The sequence below is a fragment of the Struthio camelus genome, chromosome 12 (assembly GCF_040807025.1).
Source record: "Struthio camelus isolate bStrCam1 chromosome 12, bStrCam1.hap1, whole genome shotgun sequence".
Lineage (NCBI taxonomy): Eukaryota > Metazoa > Chordata > Aves > Struthioniformes > Struthionidae > Struthio > Struthio camelus.
In genome coordinates this window covers 6,266,923-6,289,714 of record NC_090953.1, presented here as the reverse complement: position 1 = coordinate 6,289,714, position 22,792 = coordinate 6,266,923, and the positions used below count along the sequence as shown (strand labels likewise).

The 22,792-nt window shown below is 39.1% G+C and overlaps 1 long non-coding RNA gene across 1 annotated transcript; it reads left to right on the top strand.

The window, feature by feature from the left end:
- The first annotated feature begins 11,457 nt into the window (after nt 1–11,457).
- Nucleotides 11,458–12,599, top strand: LOC138068898 (uncharacterized). The gene is made up of 3 exons (XR_011143749.1): nt 11,458–11,546; nt 11,675–11,774; nt 11,944–12,599. It is a non-coding gene; the product is annotated as an uncharacterized lncRNA (long non-coding RNA).
- The last annotated feature ends 10,193 nt before the right edge of the window (nt 12,600–22,792 follow it).

Here is a 22,792-nt window from a genome sequence, read left to right as displayed (position 1 = left end):
GTTGTTGTAATAATTTGATAGTTTTCTAGCATATGTCAGCAACGAACACTGGGGACAGATTCTGATCTCACCACACCTGTTTAGTATGACGGCTTTCACTTGCATGATCTGTGTCAGCTGTTCCCCACACCATCGTTTAGATGACCATCTCGCTCAAAACGTCCCAGGTTGTTCCCAGACCTGGGAAAATTTGTGGGAAGGGGCAATGTGTCTCAATGGCTATTGAGAAGTTCAGCAGCTGTCAGACTAATTCCATTGAAATCAGAAAAAATAATCTGGTACACAAAACTACTCAGGTGTAAAATAGTCTGCAAGATCTGTCAGCAAGCAGAGAAGTAAGAAACCTGACTGCTCCTCTAAGGTCTACTGGGAGAACTGGGACGTGGAGGCTTTTGAGGACTTGGAGCCCTTTTTGCCTGACCTCGAGTGTGGAAGGGATCTCTGTGTGTGAATCCCACTGAAGGTAATTCTTGTCTTTCAAGGCCTCTGCTATTTGAAAATTCAGCCCTGAAAATGCTGAATATACTTTTTGGAACTGATAATAATAATAAAAAAAGTTGCAAAGTCTTTGGAAAATATATATGATTGGAAGAAAAAAATTGTTTATATTTTGAAATACTTTAGTTTTAAACTGCTTATAAAATGTTACTGATGCAATTACAGGTTTATTATCTTTTCATTTATGTATCTGTAATAAAAACAACTTTTCCTGTAAATAAAGTAACAATAATACTTTAAATGTAATAAAAAATAATTCCTTTGGCTAAGATATAGCAAAAAGGAATGATTCCCCAAAAGACAACAAAAACTAATTTTTCTTAGATTAAAATCACCACTGAAACAAAAACAGTAAGTGGAAAAACTTCAAGCTGCTGCCTCGTAAGGGAGGAGAGAAGAAACTATAGGAAATCCAGTTGTTTTATGAACTTGTGATAGATGTGTGTGTATGGGTTTATGGATAATGTTCAGGCATTTATTTCTTTATATTGTTTCTTCATGCTTAGTTCAAGTTTTGAACTGAATGTTTATGTAAGGCTTTTAATAACACTTCTGCTTACCTTGTGTCTTTCTCGACATGTTAACCTTTTCTAACAGGAACTATAAATTACATAATCGTATTACAGCATTAATTAATTGAAGATATTAGATGACCTATAATTAATATAAAATAATTATATAAATTGCCGTTAGCTTCAACAATCTGGAGCCGAAACTCTGTTTGTGACATCTCGTGCCAGTACCCCCTAGTTTGATTACAATATATGTTACGGTCAAGTCTTCTATGATCTCTAAAAATGAATTTTTCTGGCCGTTATGACGGTGCTGGGGAAGGAAGGCCCAGGTGTGTGCAGAGTGGCCGCGAGGCTGGGCTCAGCCGTGTGATGGCAGGGAGCATCCCGTACCCGCCTCTGCCCCCGTTGCTGAAATGCAGCTTTTCAGAATATAGTTTTGGGGAAGCGAAAAACTTGCTGCCTTCTAGGATACTTCAACAATTTCAGCATGTCTGGGCTTTTAAAACAGTATTATTTTCCTTTTTCTTTTTTAAAGTAATTTTGAAGTTAAACCTTATTAAAAGCCAGTGAATGCAAAATTATGTTCAAAAAAATTTCCCTTAAATAAATCCATCACTCTTAATTAATGTCACTAGTGGACATCTAGAAGGGGAATAATTAATAAACATCTGTTAAAGCTACTATTTATGGCATTATAATTTGACAAATGGTATAAAGCATTTCACTTTCTCTGTGAAAAATCACCTTCCTTTAGCTCTCATTTCATTTTATGTATGGTATAACACTTTCCACATAGTCATATAGATGTGCTGTATTTATGGTAAGAATTTCTTCTGGGGGAATATTTCTGGAGCAGGTGCTCCAGTCCTATGGTGTGAAGCAGGGGGCCAGAAGCGTGTGCGTTGGTATCTGTTAGGAGGGTTGAAGGAGGATGTGAGACGGTGTTGTACCTAGTGCTGCGCTGCTCAGTGATTACACAAGCTCTCAGGTTTTGAGAGTTTATTTCCCACAGTTGAGGGAATATAATCCATTTACAGAACTTTTCTCCACTCTAAAGCAGTTTTTCTTTCTCTCTCTCTCTTCCCTCTCCCCCCCTTTTTTTCTTTTTTAATTGTTGTTATCCATGCAGGTTGTTTGTCTTTGAAATCAATGTGATTTGTGCTGGCATGTGATTACTGCCCTCTAAGTCTGCTTTTTTCCGTCTGGCAACTTATGCTATACCTGTAATCCCAGTACTTTTGGGGTGCCCAGAATGCAATAACATTAAATGTTGAATTTTGGCTCTGTAGATTATACTGTGACTTGCCATGTTGGCCAAAAGATGCCCAAGGGATTAATTCTGCTTTAAAAAAAAGTACTTTTTGAGACAGTGTTCGTGGCCTATCTAGCAGCTGGGTTTGAAAGGCAGACCCCACCAGGTGCAGACTTGGGAGATTCCCTCTAGCTATCCAGAGTGTTTCTGTAAGAGACAACTGGATCATAACCTGATCAAAGTCCAGTGTAGCTGGACTGTCTTTCTAATAGTCTTCTAAATCTTCATTTTCTATATGATATTCTTCTTTAGGAAGATACATAACTTAACCCACTGAATTTGGGTCTTGGCTTACTCAGTTACCTTTATTTGGATTCTTGCTCCAAGACACAAGGTGAAACCTTCCTATTGCGGGGTTGGGGGGGGGAGGAAGTCTTCCAACTCCAAACTGTGGTCCCTTTCTCCCTTTAAGGAGTGGGGAGACGCATTCACCCCACAACCTCATGGTAATACTTTTCATATTAGACTTGTACAAGAGGCCGGCTCATCTGCAAGTTCTTAGCAGGGATCTACAGCCTTCCCCAGGTGCATGTTAGGCAGAAACATCAGTCTGGGAACTGCAAGACTTTCACATAGGAGAGTGAAACCACAAGCTCCAATCTGACTACGAATGCTACATTGCTTTTCATTACTGGCTTGGCACCTTTTATGAAAGACTGAATAGACAGGACTTCATCTGTATGCTTGAATCTCTGTATACATATCTGTCATGAGTGAAATTTTTAAAGTTGCTGCCTTGGTTAAATGAAGACAGTAACATTTATGTGCCCCGGGATTGAGCTCAATGTTTGCATGTGCATAAATGGAGACTATAATCAGAAAATGCAATCCGTGAAGACCTAGGGGATGTTGTTCAAAGCGCACAAATCCATGCTTTGTTCACATGCATGTATAAATACCTGCATAAGAAAATCAAGGCATCCATGTCCAACCTAGATCACAGCCTTATAAAAAGTGGCTCCCGTGCCGGAGTACACTTTACAATTTCCTATGCTCTAACCACCTCCTTTCATTGCAAACTTAATGAGTGCTTTCAAGTGCACGACAGAAAACGAGATGAGAGAGTTTGGGGAAACCTCCTTGTCAAGAAAAACCAACACCTTGAATTAAAGACGTCAAATATTCGGGCCCTTGCAGTCAAAGCTGTGTTTTCAGAATGTAAAACTAACAATATGCATTGAACTACTGAAATACTATAAAATAAAGGAGAGAAGTCCAGCAAACAGAGCCCCTAAAGCTGCCGAAGATACGCTTGCTTTTGATCTGCAGGAGTCTCTGCTGCTTAATGGTATGTAGGAAGAACCACTCAGCTTAACCTGTGGGTGCTGCCTCGAGCAATATTTTAGCAATTTGATTTTTTTTTTTTTTTAGAAAAACTACCATTTCTTGGAACTCCTCTTGTCATTCATTTTCCCCTGCGTTATTTCTTGTGTTATTAAACTAAAGAACAATGGGATTTTTCCTCCTCTTGTTTTGTCCATAAACTGATTTATGTTACAATGTGTAGTTGCATTACACGCCCTTGCGTAAAACATACTGAGTGCTCAAGAATATCTGGCTATCTACCACTTGAAAATTAATCTTTTCTCTTTTTGAGTACCTGAAAGAACAGGGCACTCTCAGCTGGAAAAGTGCATTCCAGCTACAGGTCTGTGTTTTTTAGTAGCATGTGAAAACTGTCATCGGTTTCTTGCTGTAGTATTTATATTACATATAAATACTTTTAATTCTTTTAATTCTACTGCATGTTTTATCCAAAAACCTCTGAGTGCTTTATAAGACTTAATTATCACAACCGGCTCATGTAACATATAAATGATGCACAGAGATGATTTCACAGTGGTTAACATGAGCTAACTGTGAGATAGCTCTGTAGTGGTTGTAAAGTAGTTGTACGTACTATCCAAATAAGCCAGCTGTAGACTGGGACAGTTGAAAAGTACACTACTCAACTGAAGTAGCAACCTGACGTCAGCAGGCAGAATGAAATTACAATTTGGCCGCGCCGGGGGATCAAAAAATCACGCTATACTGAGAATCTTACTGAGCACTATAAGGGCACCTCTTCAGCATCATTTGTCCTGACATCTTTGTCTTGTTAATTCACTAGGGACGATGTGCATTGATGCAATCTACAGGAATAATGATTTGTAATGAAATGGGACAAAATTCAGAAACTTGGCCTAAAAATTCAGAGAGAAGAGGGCAGCTTTAAATTTGTTTTCATTTTCCTCAAAAAAAAAAAAATTAGTACCTTCCTTTTACAAGGTTATTAGTTCTTTATCTCATTCCAATGATGTTCCCAACAGCGCAGGGAATTTCACTGCTCTGTTGTACATGGATCACTTCTAACTTAGATTAGAAATACTGGGGCCAAGCAATTAGAATTTATATGTCACTTGGTAGTTTCTCTGTTAAGAACTGCCCCGGGTTGAGCTGGTTTAGCTGGTGAAATGGGCAGGAAGGCTGAATGCACTTGCAGATGTAAACATTTCTATTGCACTAATACAGGAACCAGAGAAGATGTTCCACATATTACTAGGCTCCTGGGGTACTCCTAAACACCAAATGGAAGGAACTTCTGATGCTTTATTCAACCTTCACTTAAGAGACAAGGTTCATTTAAGCATTGAAAGAAAAAGGTGTTAATTAAGCTACAGTTTATAGACTATTCATGGTTTAAAAACACCTTTGCAATGACAGTGTGGATTTTACTCCTTTTCCTAGGATGTATTAAATGGTAATAGGCTCCTGCTACTTCCTATCAGCTGCTCATCTCCAAATCTTTCCTGGCTTTGACATCAGTGAGCTGTTGCCGTGGGAAAGATTAAGTTGTCTTAATTGCATGTATTGTCAGTTTAAAACATCAGGAAAAGAAAACTGTGGCCAGAGAATATCTAGATATGCCTGTAACAAAGGCTAGAGTAAATACACAAGCAATGGAAACTTTTGCCTATCTTAACATTAGGATGTGCAGCTCCCAAAGGAACGTGCTTACAGGCGAGGTTTAGGGATGCATGGCCTCTTGGCCACAGCAGCACGGGGCTGCCAGCTTCAGTGGGACCCCGCCGCTTTCACTGGCTGCCGATGTGGCCCCAGCACCTTGCTTGGATGCCATCTGAATGTCTCTGTCCTCTGTGCTTTTAAGAAACGTGTAGTGATAGCCTGTATGGATATCCTTGTAGAAGGTTTGCCAGCAGGGTTCAAGGTCAACGCATATCAAAAAAAAAAAGAGGCCTGGCTAATTCACTTTGGTTCATGCAGTCAGTTAAGCAGCACAGAAGGGGTTAACCATAAAGTATTTCACCTTGAACCTTGCACTCTCTTTATCTAGCACAGTATAATAAAAGATCAAGAGTTCCTGCTTATTATCTTATTTTTCCTCCTTGTTCCACTAGGCTAGGGCCCAGATTAGTTATGGATTAACACTGTGATCAATAGTAAGCTTGCTGTCTCACTCTCGGCAGGGGAAAATGAACTCAAAATGCAGTCAAACTCTTATTGATCAAGGATATAGGTCTCACTTTCATTACCTCTGTCTCCTGATAACCCACATATAATGTGATGAGTTGCTAATCTCTCTGATTTTCAATGGACCCTTCACCTCTTCTGTCTGCACAGTAGAGCTTTTATTTTTGTCTCTTCTATATAATGCTTGTAGCATTAACTCTCACTCTATTACCATCAGACCTGGTCAATCAGGACTCATAAAATGACTGTTAAATAGAATTGGGCCAACAATGTTAAGATTATATTTGGGTATCTCCAAGCAAGGGAGTTATCATTCAATAATAAACAGATCAGACAAATGGAGAAGACATCTTCAACCCTGGCGAAGGTCAGACAGCCTGGACTACCCAAAACCATCTCAGATGATGTTTGTGTGGATGCTTGCACTTGAAACATATGCTGTGGCATAATGCACTTGCAGCTTTTTGGAGGACACTTAGCTTATCATTTCATTCTGTCCACCCTGGATAAAGACTGTTTCACACGTGTATCTGTCCATTCAGCTTGTCTGAAATCTTGGAAACTAGCAAAGAAGTTCTTATTAGTTCATTAGAAAAAGATCTGTTGGTTGTATGAAGATGAGAGCATTTTATATGCAAAGGTAAGATTTACTGATCTTACTGCAGATAAAACATGGCAAACACAGATTTGAATTGCTCTTTAGAAAATAATGACAGTTTTCAGGAACACTTCCAGGTATTTCAGAGCTGAAACTCTGAACTAATGAATGTCGATTGCTGAGACTGACAGACGTTTTGCCAATACAGCGCTGAGCCATCAACGTCTGGACAGAGTGTGTGATGGTGTCACCCCAGTACTGCTCTGCTTGGAGGGAATCTTGCTTGAACCACAGTGAGCAGTGGACCAAGCTCCCCTGGAACAAGCCCTTCAGTTAGCAACAGAGGGACAAAAGAGGAAGAGCAGTTTATTGACAGTGATACTGACAGCCAGAGAAATGCAGCTGTCGGTATCACTGTCCAAGTCCAAAAATTTGTCATTTCTGCAAATTTTTAGGAAGCTCAGGAACCATGCACAGTTTAGAATTTTCAAATGAAATTGTTTCCTTTTGCAATACAATGATTTGCATGAGTGAAAGTGGTTTGTATGGATTTCTTTGTTTATTTTTTAACCTCAAATTATAAGGAAAAGTTTCATTTTGGTTAAGTCTAAATGTTTGTGTTTATTTCCTATTGATATTAACAGTTGCAATGATAAATCAGAAACAAAATTAAATTCTAATGACAAACTTGAAAGAAAATTCAAAAAATTAGTAAAATTATTTCTTAAAATAATGAGGTTTTTATTGTTCCCCCCCCGTTTTGGAGGAAAAACAAGTCTTGAAATACTAGAATTCTCTGAAAGATGTCAGCTAACCCGGTTATCTTGAAATCAGATAATTTGCTGGTGAGCTAACTTGCCGAATTAAATAATCAGAGCTGTGCTCGAATGTGTTAATCAATGTCCCTAAGCAGTGCTTTTTCAGTCTGTTTGAAACAAACAGTCTACATACTTCCATCAGGTAATTGAACCTGGTCCCCTTGCATACAGTGTCACAGGAATTCAAATGACAGTCCTTGCAGATCCAGTCCTTGTAGATCCTACAAAGCAAGTCATTACTAGCATAATTATTTATGTGATCTTCAATCAAGGATGTCATCACATTTTTTTTTTTTTAAACGTAATATAGATTAAAAATAAGACATTATTGATTCTTTCTGAAAGAGAAAGGTCTCAAGTTTCACGTGCAGTGTTTGCCTTCGGTGGTAGTTTTCTTTATACATTAGATAACTCTCATAACCTTGTAGCCGTTGTGAATACTGAGCTTTCTTTTGAGGCTTACATCAATCATATAATTAAGACATCTTAGTACTACTTTAGCAATCTAGCCAGATTGCGATCTATGCTCCCTGGGCCTGTTTCTGAAACTTCAATTCGTGTTCTTTCTTTTCTTGTGTGTGTGCATGTGTCACGTAATTACTGCTCCTCTTTCTTTATGCTTCTTCCAGGTACTCTTTGCGGTTGGTCCAAACTTCTTTAGATTAGCCTTCCTGTTAGCTCCAAGTCTTTCCATTTTATTACAAAGAAAAATTAATTGGGTTCTAATAATGAGGTAGGCATGCAGGGCACTTACCAATGAAATACAATTGTTTGTGCATAATAGAAGCTCTACGGTGGCATCTGCCTGAACAGCTAAATCAAAGACCAACCAAAATCACTGGTTTGAGATAATTATCTTTGCTGTAAAACGTGCTCAGATCTATATGTTAAGATAAAAGCTCACCCATAGTATTACTAGCCAATAACTTTTGTTTCGGGCACTAACGCCTTAGAAAAAGGAAAAAAAAATTAGAACTGTAGACACCATCTCGAACCAAAATATTCACATGCCCCGACATTAAGGACCTTTAACAAAAAGAGCCTGAACTTCCAAAGTGCTGACTCTTCATACTACCTTTGCTGTTATGCTTCCTTTTAGCTTTTTTTCAGTCATGTCTTTTGATATCTGATGTTTTCTGCTAAGTGTGAATTTTCTTTTTTAAAAAAAAAAAAAAAGTAAATCCACTGCTCATTTAAAGGTCTTGGACCTCCCCATGTGGTTTTTCCTCACTACTTTAGTTCTGGAACGAATAGGCATGAATGTATGATAAGAAAGGTGGGTATGAGGAAGAAAAAATATTTTGTAAGGGAAAATATTTTTATAGAAATGATGGAGGCTTCTACCATAAGGAAGGAAAATGACCTGAATTTCTGATGTATAAATCTGAGATAAAGTCCTGTGTGTGTCAAACGAATATGTCAGAAAAAGTGACAGTGGTATTCTTTCACTTTATGACCCAATTTGATTCTCATCAAAGTCAGATCTGGCCCATAAAAACCATGGACATCAGCTACCTGACTGACCTAATAAGGTAGGTCTAGGCTTACAGTCTCAAATGCGTTTCATCACTGAAGACCTAAAGCACACTTAAAAATTTTGCCAATAAAGCAATGTAAATCCAGGGTATAATTTTACATGGCACGTTAACGCTGGCAAGATCCCTAACACAAAAACAAATATACAGTTAGCAAATGCATTCACAATTTGGTTGAATAGCTGTAGTGATGTAACATAAAAAATTAACCTTTAAATATGGAGAAGGCCTGAGTCTGGTGCCATATAGGTGATGCTTTTTCATTCAACTCTTAGCCCAAGCTTTAAATTTAGCTGTTATTCCCTCTTTTACCAGAGAGACAAACAGGGACAGGCCCATCACACTGTGAATTAATGAACTGCCGGCAATAAATACAATTATAGTTGACAGTCACATTGCAGTTTTTTTACCTACTACTCATGATACTATAAGCAATACCTGAGAGGAAGAAATATATTCCCTAGAAAGGAAGGAATGGGTTAAAAAGGCATATGGAAATTTACACTAGGGATAATTTAAAGCAACTGCTGAGATTAAAAAAAAAAAAAAAAGAAGAATATTTTCTTGAAGCTTAATTGGTGGACATTTTGTGATTATAGGTTTTTTTTTTTTTTTTAAACTTGCGTGTTTTGAGATGCAGAGTTCACCCTAGAGCGCTGCGTTTCCATTCATGAGCATGGAACATACATAATTAATGCAATCTGCTGTCTGTTATGACTAGAGATGACAGAAATTCATGTGACAGCTACCAAATATGTATATATCTGGTTGTTGTGTGTATGGCTGTTAATAGATCTGACTGTATCTGGCACTGATGATATGCCACCAGTGTGGTGAAGTTAAACCTATCCCACGTCTTCCAGGACCGGTGTGTGGTAGGGCTATCCCATTTGAATAGTTCCTTTATGTTCTTTTTCAAACCAAACGTTTTTATTTTTGTCAATAAACTGTGTCATTTATTATAGTTAAGAAAACTCATGTTGTTTGAGGTCTTTATCAGAGTTCCTACAAATCAGGTTAATTGGTGATCAACAGAGCTTTTCTGCCTTTAATGAGGCCTGGTAGCCCAAGGCAAGGCCTAGCTCTTGATAAGGGACTTTCCCTTTCCTTATTCAGGACTCTTTGATCACTTTTTTTTTTTTTTTAAAACTGGGAGAACAACCGCAGGGAATGTCATTGTTTTTTAATTGCCTGATTACCAAATGTGGGAGATAAAAGATAGATGTTCTCAATTAATAACATTTACATAGATTAGCATCACTAACAAGCCTCATTAGTAGCTGCTGACTTTTGTTTAGACTGCGTCCCATGTCAGTTGTGCTCTGATAATACAATAGTAAGTGCGTTCTCTCTATTAAAAAATATTCCTTTCTAATCTGTTTCCATTAATCAAGCTGTTTATGACTTTTTTTTTAAGCACCAACAGGCTTTTACTAAAGTTAACTCTTACTCCTCAGAATATTTGGTTCAAACTTTGGTATATTAGCAGGCTTTGTGTCAAAAATGCCCTGCTTTGGGCAACATTTGTCAATCCTGAGGTACTTTAACACACTTGGCATAATAAACTGGATGTGGCAGCCAGGTGGTGAGAGTTCCTCTCCAACTTCTGTTGCTGATTTATTTATTGATTTTGGACTACAAGACCTGTTGTTTTTGCTGTGCCTCAGTTTACCCATATATAACTTATATACAGTGATGCGTATTTTCCTTATTAAGTGCATTGAATGCAAGGGTATAAAAGATACGGATAGCAACTGGCACTCACAGAATATATTTATTGAATACTTGTACTGAGGAGACAAATGTCTTACACGTTTCTGTTAGTGCTAGCTGTTACCCTTGACCCCTAAAGTCTGACCTTCTGCTGAGGCCATTCCTCAGCAAGGCACCTCATCCTAATGATTAAATCCTAGAGGATATCAACAGCCTCCAGGTTTGAACTTCATGGAAAGAAATGGAGAATTAAGAGTTTTCTTAGTCTTCAGGCTGGGACTGACTATCCTATGGGTGCGATGCGCTCGCCAGCCCTGTTGCAGTAGCAGGACAAACCTGGCTCTCCCCTTCAAGCTAACTCTCACCATACTGGCTATACTTTAAATGCAATTGATTTTGGGAAATGCAAATCTATTCCAGAACTTGTGCGTTTCTACTTCAAGAGCAAAACAAAACACGCATCAAGCAGAAGAAACAAAACACAGCACAAGAGGAAGAGATATACATTTATACATTCACGTATGTCCCTATATCCTGAAGCACTTGGTGCTTTTATATACACATACATATACACTTCTGCATGTCTCTGTATGTGTGTTACGTTTGGAGATTCAAACATGCATGGACTTGTGCAGATTAAAAAATGCTTCTCTCTGTTATTTTGATCAATGATCCTCCTTTTTATATTTTCAACACCTACTGCACCGATACACACACAACCAATATTTTTTTTACTCCATCTGCCTGAAAATCTCTAGTGTCATGGCCTTTGCTTCAATGTTCAAGCTGATTTCAGGGTTGCAAAAAAAAAAGTAAGCTTCATAGTTCAGTCAAGCATTAACAGTAAAGTGCTAAAGCAGAAGCTTTCATGCTATCAGTGGATGGATTAAATAAATAAATCAGTCAATAGTGGATGTAAACTATTTTTTTTTTTAAATTTCTTTCCAGCAGAAAAACTAAGGTGTATTTTCTTCTATCCTTATTCTTGAATACAGAACTAGCTTTGACTGCCATTAGAATCTGTGGTGTAAGATATTTCTGCCTTGTCAACAAGGGATACCAGAATGTGAAGTGAAACATAACTCAGTAAGGGTAACACATTTCTACTTATCTCATTTTTTCAGCCTTTTGGTCATGTATGTTTTATTTTCCTTATTTTAGAAAAGGAGCAAATAAACTTTGATCTTTGTTTTACTGATGCATATGTTTCACAGGACCATAAAAACCATGGAGAAGAAAACAAAGGCAAGAAAGATACAGGATTTCGGTAGTCCTGTGCGACTTTGCAGCAGAGGATGACAGCTACGATTACAGGTAGATTCATATATTTCTTTTAAACTTAGGTATCTATTTTGGAAGAGAAAAAGTACTGCTTAGCAGTTTTGGAATAGCACGTACTAAGAATTTTAGTACTGATGTGCATGGCGTCAAAACGCTAACATGACAGGTGTGTTCTGAGTGTGAAATTCATCTGTGTTCATAGGGCCAATTCAGAGTCTGTGAACCCATTAAACACCGCTATGAGGGACACGGACCACAAACACGCCGTGCAGACGCCGTTGAGGCTGCCACTGCTGCAGACTCGGGCTGGGTTCAAGCCAGTCTTGAAGGAACTTCTCTTGCAGCTTAATCAGTCTCCAGGACTCCACAAATACAACATGGTGTTAGCTATGTTCTAGCTCTCTTCCGCTTTTCCTTTTTAAACTTTCACCCTTTCTTTATGACCAACACGAAAGAAAAATACGTAGAGAAAACGATGAGTTTGAATAAGTGAGTCTCATCCTTTTCTATATTACCTTTCTGAGTCCAGGTAATTCCAGCATTTTTGTCCTCCAAATTTGTTGATTTATGTTCAGCCAACCAGAATATTTTTCCCTCTTGACAAGGTATAATTTCAATGGAGCTGTGTTTTGTCTCCGTATGATGCGCTTCATATTTTTCATGCTTCTGCCTCCCTCTTGCAATATTCTGTCAATTAAAATGATAGCTACTTATGTGGGACAATAAGTGAGTATGAGGAAAGGGATTTGTGGAGGCAATTTGCAACCTCTAATTCAGCTCCAGGGACATGCTCCGGCACAGCCACCCCGCGATGGCTGTGCCAGGTAATTTGCTGGAACGCTCTACCGAGACGTCAGCCTGTTGATTGCCTGATGTGTAAGAGGCCTCAGGTGGGGTCATATTCAACTTTTCTTTTGTTTTTTGTTCTGTTTTTTAAACTAAAAGTAAATCGGGGAAACTTCTTTCATTGTTCGTTTCAAAATACGTAACCCTTAAAACAGGGAAGCGAATTAAAATATGCAGAAGGAGGGAAGCTTAAATAAAATATAAAAGAAATTAAATCACTGTTTTGGCTAGAACAAAACATTGCAGATTAACCTGATATCACTTTGTCGCATTTCAATAATACTTTGCATCTGCACTTAGGCACTCTGTAATCCAAATATTGCTTGGGTCTTTTGGTTCAACTGCAGACTGGGGAAAAAAAAAATCTGTTTATCGCCTAGATGTAATCTTGATCACATTTTCTTCCTAGCTGGTAGAATATTTTAAAAAGAAACAGATGGTTTTAACAATCTTTCCAGTGCTAAAATATAAAACTGGTTTAATTAGTGTGTAAGCAGTCATGGCCATGCACTACGCATGCAGCTCTCCCCAGCATATTTTTTTTTCCTCAGCCAGTGAAGCACTGGTGAAATTCTCCCATTCCTGTTATTTCTGTAAGCCTTTAGAGCAGCTCTTCAATGCAGCTCCGCCGACTTTAATGAGGTTAGGCCAATCCTTATAAGTTGAGGTTCTACGTCCATATCTTAATACTTGTATGTTTTCTTTTTTTTTTTTTTTCCTCCCTGCCAAATGTGTTAAGAAATAGGGCAATACAGAGGATATTGAGTGCTGCTGGTGGCGTTCTTTCATGCTTTGTCTCTTTCAGCAAACACAAATACACCAGAATGTTTTTTTCAAATACGGTTCTAGTTTAAATATACACTTTTAAATAAAATGGGAGATTTGCTAAAGAGATGACGCAATGCGAAGCATGTTCTTACAGAATCTACCTGGAGGAGAACAACTCTGAGAATGTAAGTTTAAAGAAAATGGTGTTTCTGCTATATAGACAATAACTTTTGCAATTGTATTCTTTTTTTCCTCATTATTTGATGCCATTCTGATTCAAATTTCGTCATGATTTTTGACGAAAACAGCTCACTCCTATTGAAACTGCCTCCTGATCCAGGGCAGCTTACCGGATAAAGCGGCCAGAGTTCACCTGCGGGACCTCAGTTTGAACCAACTTCAGGTTATAACCTAATTGGCTTCTGTGTCCCGGCTCAGGAGATGGATCGCTGCCAAGGCATTAGGGAAACTTGCAGCATGGTTGCATGGCCCCAAGACAGACAACTTCAGTTACAAGCTCTGCCTGTCTTGACCCTTATCCTTCGTTCGCACAAATATTCTCTGCCTGTTTAAAAGAAGAGAGAAAATCCCCTCTCTCTTCTCTCTCTCTCCAAATTGCAGCGGCTGTTTGTCCTTGTCTTGCAAGGCGTTTGGATGAGGAGCAGGAACAAAGGGATGTTCTTGCTTGGTTGCTTGCTTTTAATCTGAACAAGGATCAAACTGTAAGAAAAAGTCATAGAAGCTAAATGAAATTTAGCTTGGTGGAATAATAATGTGTATGAAGCAGCAGCTTATAAACAATGGACCCATGTGGTCAAGCAGTTACAATTTCTGGAAAAGAAAAAAAAAATAGGCCTAAGAATTAAGACTGATCCAAAGTCATCCCATTATCACAGCTGGAAGAGATTATTCTTGTTATTCAATTAACACAAACCAGAATAAGTTGTTAATTCTTCAGCTTGAATTTCACCATCGTGGGACTAGATCCATGATGGAAGAGGTTTCAGTGGAGCATAAAATTCCTATTTTAATATCAGAGTATTGAAAAGAGGAATCGATAAAGAGGTGTTTGTAGAGAGGGATCCACAGCAGTCAATGCTTTTTGAAGAAAACTTTTTTTTTATTAAGTGCCTTGAAGAATATCTCTTGTTTTATTCATCCGTTCTTCTAACTAAATAGATATTCTGTGAGATCTTTTAAGGTTCCTTCATGGAAAGGCCCTCTTATAAAAATCCATCGTTGTTTTTGACTGCTGCATATTAAAGATATTGGTTTTTATTAGTAAATGTGCTGATGGAGAATTTAAGCCTAACTTATTCAGGTTTATTAGACCTGCTTGACAGTTTTTTGCCTTAATTTCTAGTAAGAACTGGTTTTAATTTAAAAAAAAAAAAAAGTACTTGTGAGTGAACAGGTTGGCAATCACAGAATTATTTTCTATAGAAGCAGCGTAAAATATGCCTACAAAAATAAATTGGAGTTGAAATCTTTAGACTCCATTTTCAAAAAGTGATTTCTAAAAAGATTCTGGAATTTTCCATTTGGGTGGGGGCTATACATGCAATAGAATGCTTATTATTTAATTTGTCCCTCTTTTTAATTTTTCTTTCAAACTTCTTCTGCTACTCCGGAATTTCTCAGCATTTTCTGACCTTTGGAAAGTGGCTAAAGGAAAGATGGGGATGATTTAGTCAGAATCTAGTTTTTCTAGAATGGAGGAAGATATTAAATCTTACCAAACAGACAGGAGGAGAGGAATAAGAAAGTAGTTCAGCGGAACCACCCAATCTCTGCAAGTCAGCAAACCCAAATCCACCAAACAAAAACGCAGCAAAGAGCCAAGCCACAAGCCATGTCGCTTTAAATGCTTAATAAAGCGTTTAAAAGGGAAGAAGCATTTGGGGGGTATTTTTACGGTAATAAAATGCGGGACTTGAAATGAGCTATGCTGTGAAATATTTTTTTTGGGGGGGAAAAATTGAACTAGGAACAGTTTTTGCATTTGACACTTCATATATACGTGCTTCCTTCCCTCCGTCATTCTTTTCTTCTACCTCTTTTTCTTTATCCTTGTTCTAAGGATGGTGATGCCTAGTTGTGCAGGGCCGGCCGTAGCCCGGTTTAGGCAGTTCCAGTGGCGACGCTGAGCAGGATCCAGCGTTTCGGACCACGGGGCGGTCCCTGCGACAGCATTTTCTGGGAGCACCTGAGGATGGATGAGAGCAAGGAAATGCCACTAAAATGGCAGTTCCTCAGCCAAAAACGTGGCGCAACTGGGACTAAAAGCTGACGGGGCTTTGGTGGCCTCAGGGCCCCATGGATGTCGCGCCTGCCAGATCGCAGCCCCGGGCTCTGCACCAGGTGAGAGTGAGCCGTGCCCTATGAATTCCAGTTCTTCTAGAAGCCAAAAATTGCGAAAATTTTTGGGCTCCTGCTAGCGAATGAGGAATGACTGCCTGGAGTCGTACGGATCCTCCTAGAAACCACCTCCAGGTCAACAGGAATCAAAGCTCTCCTTAGTCACGTTATCTGCCAGCGCGGGCAGAACAAGAGAGCGCCCGTGCTGCAGATGGCCCAGCCCTGCTCACCTGACGCAGAGGAGCAGGCGCTGCCGAGCGCGACGCGTCCGTCCTGGAGCCCCCTGAACTCGCAGCGGCTCTGCCTGAGACGTTTTGGCTTGTTACGTTGTGAAGCTGCCATTTATTAAAGCCAACCACGCTTCTGGGCTGCAAGTTTCCTGACTGCTTGCTGTGAGTGTTTTCTTTAGTCGTCTTGTATCGTTCGCAGTTTCTGATGCGTTCCAGCACCGCGTGAGGTCCGCAGAGCAAAACCTTCTTGTCGATCGAGCCTCGTCTGATGGCGATCTTGAGAGGAAAGCTTAAAACCTGGACATCGGTCTTAAATGTTGGAAAAAGCTGCCCAAGACCTAACCAAGACATAAAAAAAAAAAAAAAAAAAAAGAGGGAGGATAACCCACAGCTCTCAAGTGTTTCACGTCACCCTGAGAATCTCTTTAATCTCTTACAAAAGAAAAAAAGAAAGAGGGGGTAGGAATCAATTCAAATTAAATAAAATATGAAGTACTTTTAGATGAATCAATGTGCAAGCTGTATAAATCCAACAGCTGCATACCTCCACTGATTTTTTTTTTCCCCATTGCATGTTTTAAACTATATGAGTGGGTATAAAACGTTCCCTAGATATTTCTGTCATCTTTCCCTACCACATTGCAAATATGTTTATGCTTGAGACTTGCTGCCTTTTCCTACAGTGTAAATAAATAGTGGATGTTCTTTTCTAAAATGCATAACATGGTGAGTAGAAACTTCCAGAAGTAAGTCAGAGTAGCAATATTTATATAGTTAGGCCTGGCATATTTGTGTTTATTAGGTAAACATGGTTATTTGGAACCAAGCTGTGCCTGTACGGTTTCTTCATGCTGTTTTGTTGTCTAAAGGCACAACGAGGCCAATTTTTTTAGAAGAAAAATGTGCCATATAATTGCCACTTTGTGATGCGTTCAACTAAAATTACAGGAAAAAAAAAAAAAGAATCTTGGTTCGCCCTTTGATGCATTGTGCTGTTGTTCCACACTCGCTTTTACGAGCTTTCCAACGCAACTGTCCTGCTCAGTAAGAGAAAATTTCTGAATTACATACACAAGTGCGCGCGCACACACACACACACACACGTGTGCATGGTGATAAGGTTTGTCTAACCCCTGACTTGAGCACACGTTTCAAAAATTGCCGTACAGAAAAGGATATATTTGCTTGAAGAAAAGCAAAGCTGTTAGGAAAGGCCTGAGCTGACGCGGTAAATAAAAGCAACGCGCGTGAAGGCACAATTGGAGCCGGGAGGAGTTGGGAGATGTGATTCAGCGCTCAGGCGGGGAGATTACGTTTAGCAGAAAGTGCAAGGCAGCTCCTCCTGCTGTATGTACATCCTAACGTGTCAGATGGAGAAACGAGGGGCTTAGCTCCTCCGAGACTGGTTTCACAAAGGGGAACGCTGTGTAGTTCCAGGTTTTCCACGTATTTCCGTTAAAACTGTGTGAAAGCTGAAGGACGGTGTTATTGGTGCAGTACATCACTCCACGGGCCCACAGAATATTCTGGGCTGCCAAGATAATATTTTAAAAGGATGCAGCTGTGTGTTCAGCACGGACTTATGGGGACTGCCTATTCATCAGGACGAACATGGCCCTTTGGAAAATGCCGAGCATGGGGTTTTTTGACATTGTCACAACAGAAATACAATAATTGTTTCTTTCCACTGCCTGTAGAGTGTTTATTAACGTAGAAGAGAATAAGAGTAACAATAGGATATTTACATTTAAGATTTAAAAAAAAAGCCTAGTTTAGGCTGAAACACAGGAAAGATTGTTCAAAGCCTGTTCATCGTGGAGCGGTTATTTCCATAACGTTGCCAAAAGCAGTAAAGCGCTGTGTTAGCTGTGACGTAACTGCCACCTGAGCACCAGTTGCCGCTTCCTTGCTTGCTCCAGCATTTCTGTAAAAATCAGGTTGGGCATTTGCGATGGTACTGCCTTCTCGCTTCTCCTGGCTGCTTCACCATTCTCTCTTGAAGATCAGGTATTGGGAAATGCATTCAGCATATCCAGAGTCTTCATAAAAATGGAGTAAGAGAGGATCATTGGAGTTGCACTGCGTGTGTTTTGCTCCTTCAACATGTTCAGAGTTGGTGGATAACACATACCTATAAACTAAAAATTAAAGGATTGGATGTAGGCCTGAAATTAAATTTTCACTAAATTTTAAAAACATTTGTTCCTAACTTGGGGTGAAAATGCAGAATTCTAAGTTTTTTGAAAAAATTTGATTGTTTAGCTTTAAATTAATTTTTAGTTTTGAAGATGTCAAAATGAAACATTTCACAGCACATTCTGAAACAAAGCTTTCTGTATTGAAAGCATCAGTTAAATGCTTTGCATTAGAAAAGAGAATGTGCTTTTATTCCAACATATTTGAAAATTCTATGTTCAAAATGTAACTTTTTTGTCATTTTTGAAAATTTTGATGTAGAAATATTGAAACAGCACTATTTCATTGAACCAATAAAGGGAAAGAAATCTCTGCATGTGGCAACATGTGCCAAAGGATATCTAATTTAAGCAAAATGTTAACCTTCAAACAAAACAGTAAAGTCAAAATGAAACAAGACAATCTCACAGGTAATAAGAATAAAATGAAGTAAGACTCAGTTTTATATTGCATCATCAGCAGTTTGGTCAGAGTTGGTAAGATTTGACAAAGCCTTTCAGCAGAAATGAAATGTCATTTTTCACATGATAGTCTCTGAAATTTTGCAGCAAGTTAAACAAATATAATTCCATTCAAAAACTAGTATTTGCTCAAAGTCCAGAATCCAGTTCAAAGCATAGACGCAGCTCTTGTCATGAGACATCCAGGTTACAAATGAAATCACGTGCACATGGAAGATCATCATGCTAGTTTTAACAGCTGGAAAGTTCTCCTGACGCTGGGAATCTGATCACAGAGAAATGCAGTGATACACCTGTGCTGCTGAAAGAATCCTTCTTTAATAAACCGACATTTCTCTCCTTCGCTAATTACCTGCAATTTTCCAAATGGGAGAAATGAAAATACCTTCCGCTCTTTGCCATTGGAGAGAAGTGGTAGGTATGTTTTAATTTTGCAAGCAGCATGGCATGAGCTGTCTGCCAGTAAATTCATGACCCACTTTAGATCAGCCACATCAAGAAAATCTTGTGCTCAAATTATTTTTCATTTTTCGAGAGACAAGGTTTACAATACCTCTTGTTCACAGGTGGTCAGTTCAAGGACTCATTAAAAGTTATACAAGTTTCCTGTTGATAAATACGTGGAAATGACAGTCGCAGTGTCTCAAGAAGCCACAACCATTAAAGAACATACGCAGCATTAAAGGGAAAGAACAAATTATTATTTAATGAGATGACTAGTCTTGCTATTGTTGCTTTATTTTCAAGTAACACTGAAATGGGCTCCCTGGTGTTTGTAGTTTCTGGCTATCTTTTTTTTCTCCTCATTATTAATTCTTTTTTTTCTCCTTGCTAATCAGCCAAAGTGCGATGTGTTTGGAAGCCTGATTTTTATATTTAATTCCCTTTGGATTTCAGGGTTGCTTGTAGGCCTAGGCAAAGCCTCAGCAAGCCGTTGAAGCCAAGGGCACGCATCCTGACCACTGCACCGCACACCCGCACACGGAGCTGATGTGACTGCTGCACCTTTGGGTTAAAGTGCACGGCGGATTTCCATAAATCCACTGGGTAATGTGCCAAGTGAGATTAGGGAAGACTTCACATTATTGCACAATCCAATGAAAATATCATCTATTAAGCTCCTTCTGGTGGGGACTGAAAGGAGGTAGCTAATATTAGCAGGTGTTTGTCTCAGAGGCAAAGAAGAGGCAGGAGCACCTGCGAACGCCGGAGCAGCGAGCGGCAGCAGCCATGGGAACTTCACCTGTGGCAACAGCTTTAGTAAAAAAACAATTTTTAAGGGCTGAAATTCCAACCACGACCCTGTTATGTTGCATTCTTTTTGCTACCCTTGATTACCTTATGTTCAATCTCACCACGTTTTATATTCCCAAATGTATCTTTATTCAAAATTCTGTTTAAATTTACCGAGCTCTACTTTCATATGCTACCTAATTCCTGAAGTTATATTATCACACGCAGAAGCACATTAATAAATTGAGCAGGTGGATTTTTACATCTGATCTGTGCCTGTTTTATTTATACACATATTTTTCTTTCAAACCTTGACCTGCAAGGAAACAAGAAGGAAGAGTAAATTTTGATACCTACATCCTGGCACTGACACAATAATCATTCAATATGTTTGCTTTTGAGAATAAAGCAAAATGAATTTTTTGTTCCATGAGGCAACAGTAAAAGAAGCCTTAAAGAGGCAGGTGCATTTGCATTCTCTAGTTGTCTCTTTCGTAAATGTGGTTAACTAATTGCCTCTCCTTTCATCAGATCTCACTCCTTTGTCCCTGAATACAAGCAGAATCAGATCCTGATACAGTTACTGAAGTTGATGAGCACCTGACTCCATTAGTCATCCTCTTGAACTCAGCGGTCCAGGTTCTTAAATCGTATAAATCAGCATAGCCGATGCCCATAATCAAAAACAACTAACCTGAAGAGATTATTTGTGGAGTGAGGGCCTACACAGTGAGAGTGAGGGAATCTGAATCATAATATCATGAAATTGTATAGAACTTCCTTGTCTAGAAAGCCTTAAAAAGGTAAAATGAGAATAAAAACTTTTGGAACAATGAGCTGTGTTAGTCTTAGACGGCATGCGTTGATGCAACATGATTTGTGTTTCTGCCCAGGGGCAGAAATGAATACACACTTTGCAGAAGTTTATGCAATTTATTTAAAGTATTTCAGCTGTTTAAAGATTGTCCAGGAAGAGACTGTGACTTTTTTTTCAATTTGGTCATTGTTCACAATTGTTGGATAAGGAATTTAATCGTAGACTTTACTTGGGAATAATCCTAAATGTTACTTGCGATCTGTTAACTGGATCTGTTAACTGACACTATTCCAAACTCACACTCTGCTAGCTGAGATCTGTGACAGATCTAAAAGACTGGCCTTTGCAAAAAGTTGAATGAAATGGACTTGAGTGCAAGAGCCTGTCTAGAAGTCACTTAAGACCAATATTTTGGAATCACAATAAATGAACATCTAGGAATGCCCAACTCAATCCTCTGATGTCAATACGGAAGAATGATGAATTTCCACAGTTGCTGTGCAAAAGTGATGTCCCTGACCATGGTCTTGGCAATCAATCAGCCCTCAGAGTAAATTAATGCGGCCGACAGCTGTTCTAAATTTTGCCAAAACAAAAAAAAAAAAAAGAGAGAAAAAAACCCTGCGTGTATCCCATTTCTGGCCTGATTTTCATTTTCTTGTTCTCCTTCTGGCTCACTGCCATTTGCCTTCCAGTGACCCTGTTATAACAAGAAGGCATGGAAAACATCTCTCATCTCTGCTTCTTGCAGATCTTTTATAACACGGTGGTTAGGTAACACTTGCACGAAGTGAGAGATTGGATTCTGGTCTCTGCAGGCTGAGGAAGAAACAGACTTCAGATCTCTCTTCCCGAGTGCCTGGAGTATGGCTAGTGTAACCGGGACTATAGCCAGCAGTCTTCAGCAAACGCACGGGATCCAGAGCTTCTAGGCAACCAGCAAAGATACAGCAGCTCTCACTAAAGTTACAGCCATGTGAGTCTCTTCTAGAAATTAGGAGCGATAGGAAATTCATCCCCTAGTGTTTACAACTTTCATAGTATACTATGCGATTCCGCTTTGATGACTTCTTTGAAAACCAAATTAAGCCAATATTGAGTGCTTTTGAATGACCAACCTGATGTGTGGTAAGGAAAGACTATGCAAATAAAGTTCTGCTTTTTGCAGTTGCTTGCAGGAGTACTATCCTATCGGGAAAAGTGAGAAAGGTCTGCTAAGGTAATACATCCCATACCAGTTAGAGAAGTAGATTCATGGGAGATAGGATGAACTTTAGAAAACACTTTTAATCTTTGGCCTTTAAGCAGTATAGTCAACAACAGGTTCACATCAGGATAGTGGCATTAGTTAAGACAAGTTTACAAATCCCTGAGTGTGCTTCCATCATTCTGAGCTTGAGATATCTGTCAGTCCATAGCAGATGCTGCTGTTGCTGTGTATGTGTCATGTTACTGAAACCCCTAGATAATGATTACGACCGATTATGCAAGATGCCATGTTCCTTAATCATATCACTTACATTTCTGCTGAACGGCATTGACAAGGTTTTGAAAGGAGAAGATCACAGCTGTCCAATAAAAAAAAATCAGATAAAGCAGACAGTGTTTGCAGACAGAAGATTATGCTAACCTGAAAAGTAGCTTTAGTGCTGTTGATTTTTGCACTCTTCCTAACTGAGCTGAGCCCTCATTCATCCTCTCTGTTTGGCAACGTATGTGAAATGTAGGTGATTGATGCGTGAGCATGTATATTTCTGATTTTTTTTATATAGCTTATTTACAATTTTCTGATCTCCAAGTGAGTGTTTGAGAGTTTTTTTCCCCTTTCTCCACCAAGATTACGAACCTCAGAGTACCAGGAACTGAATGCCAGGTCTGATGCAGACAGCTGGAGTGAGAAAATCCCCTCCTTGCCCTAGTGGTAACCCCAGCTCTAAGCTGAAGACATTCCCCCCGCTTTATACGCCAGCTCATTTTGGCGTCTCTCTTGTGCAGAGACTGTCCTGAATTAAATGCAATGCATTTCGATATGAGTTACTGCCTACTAATGACGGAGCAAAACCAGTGTATTCATTTAAGTAAAGAGTTCAAGCAGGGTTCCAAGAATGGAGAGCTGTGTGCCCTAGTAACAAAGCTATCTAG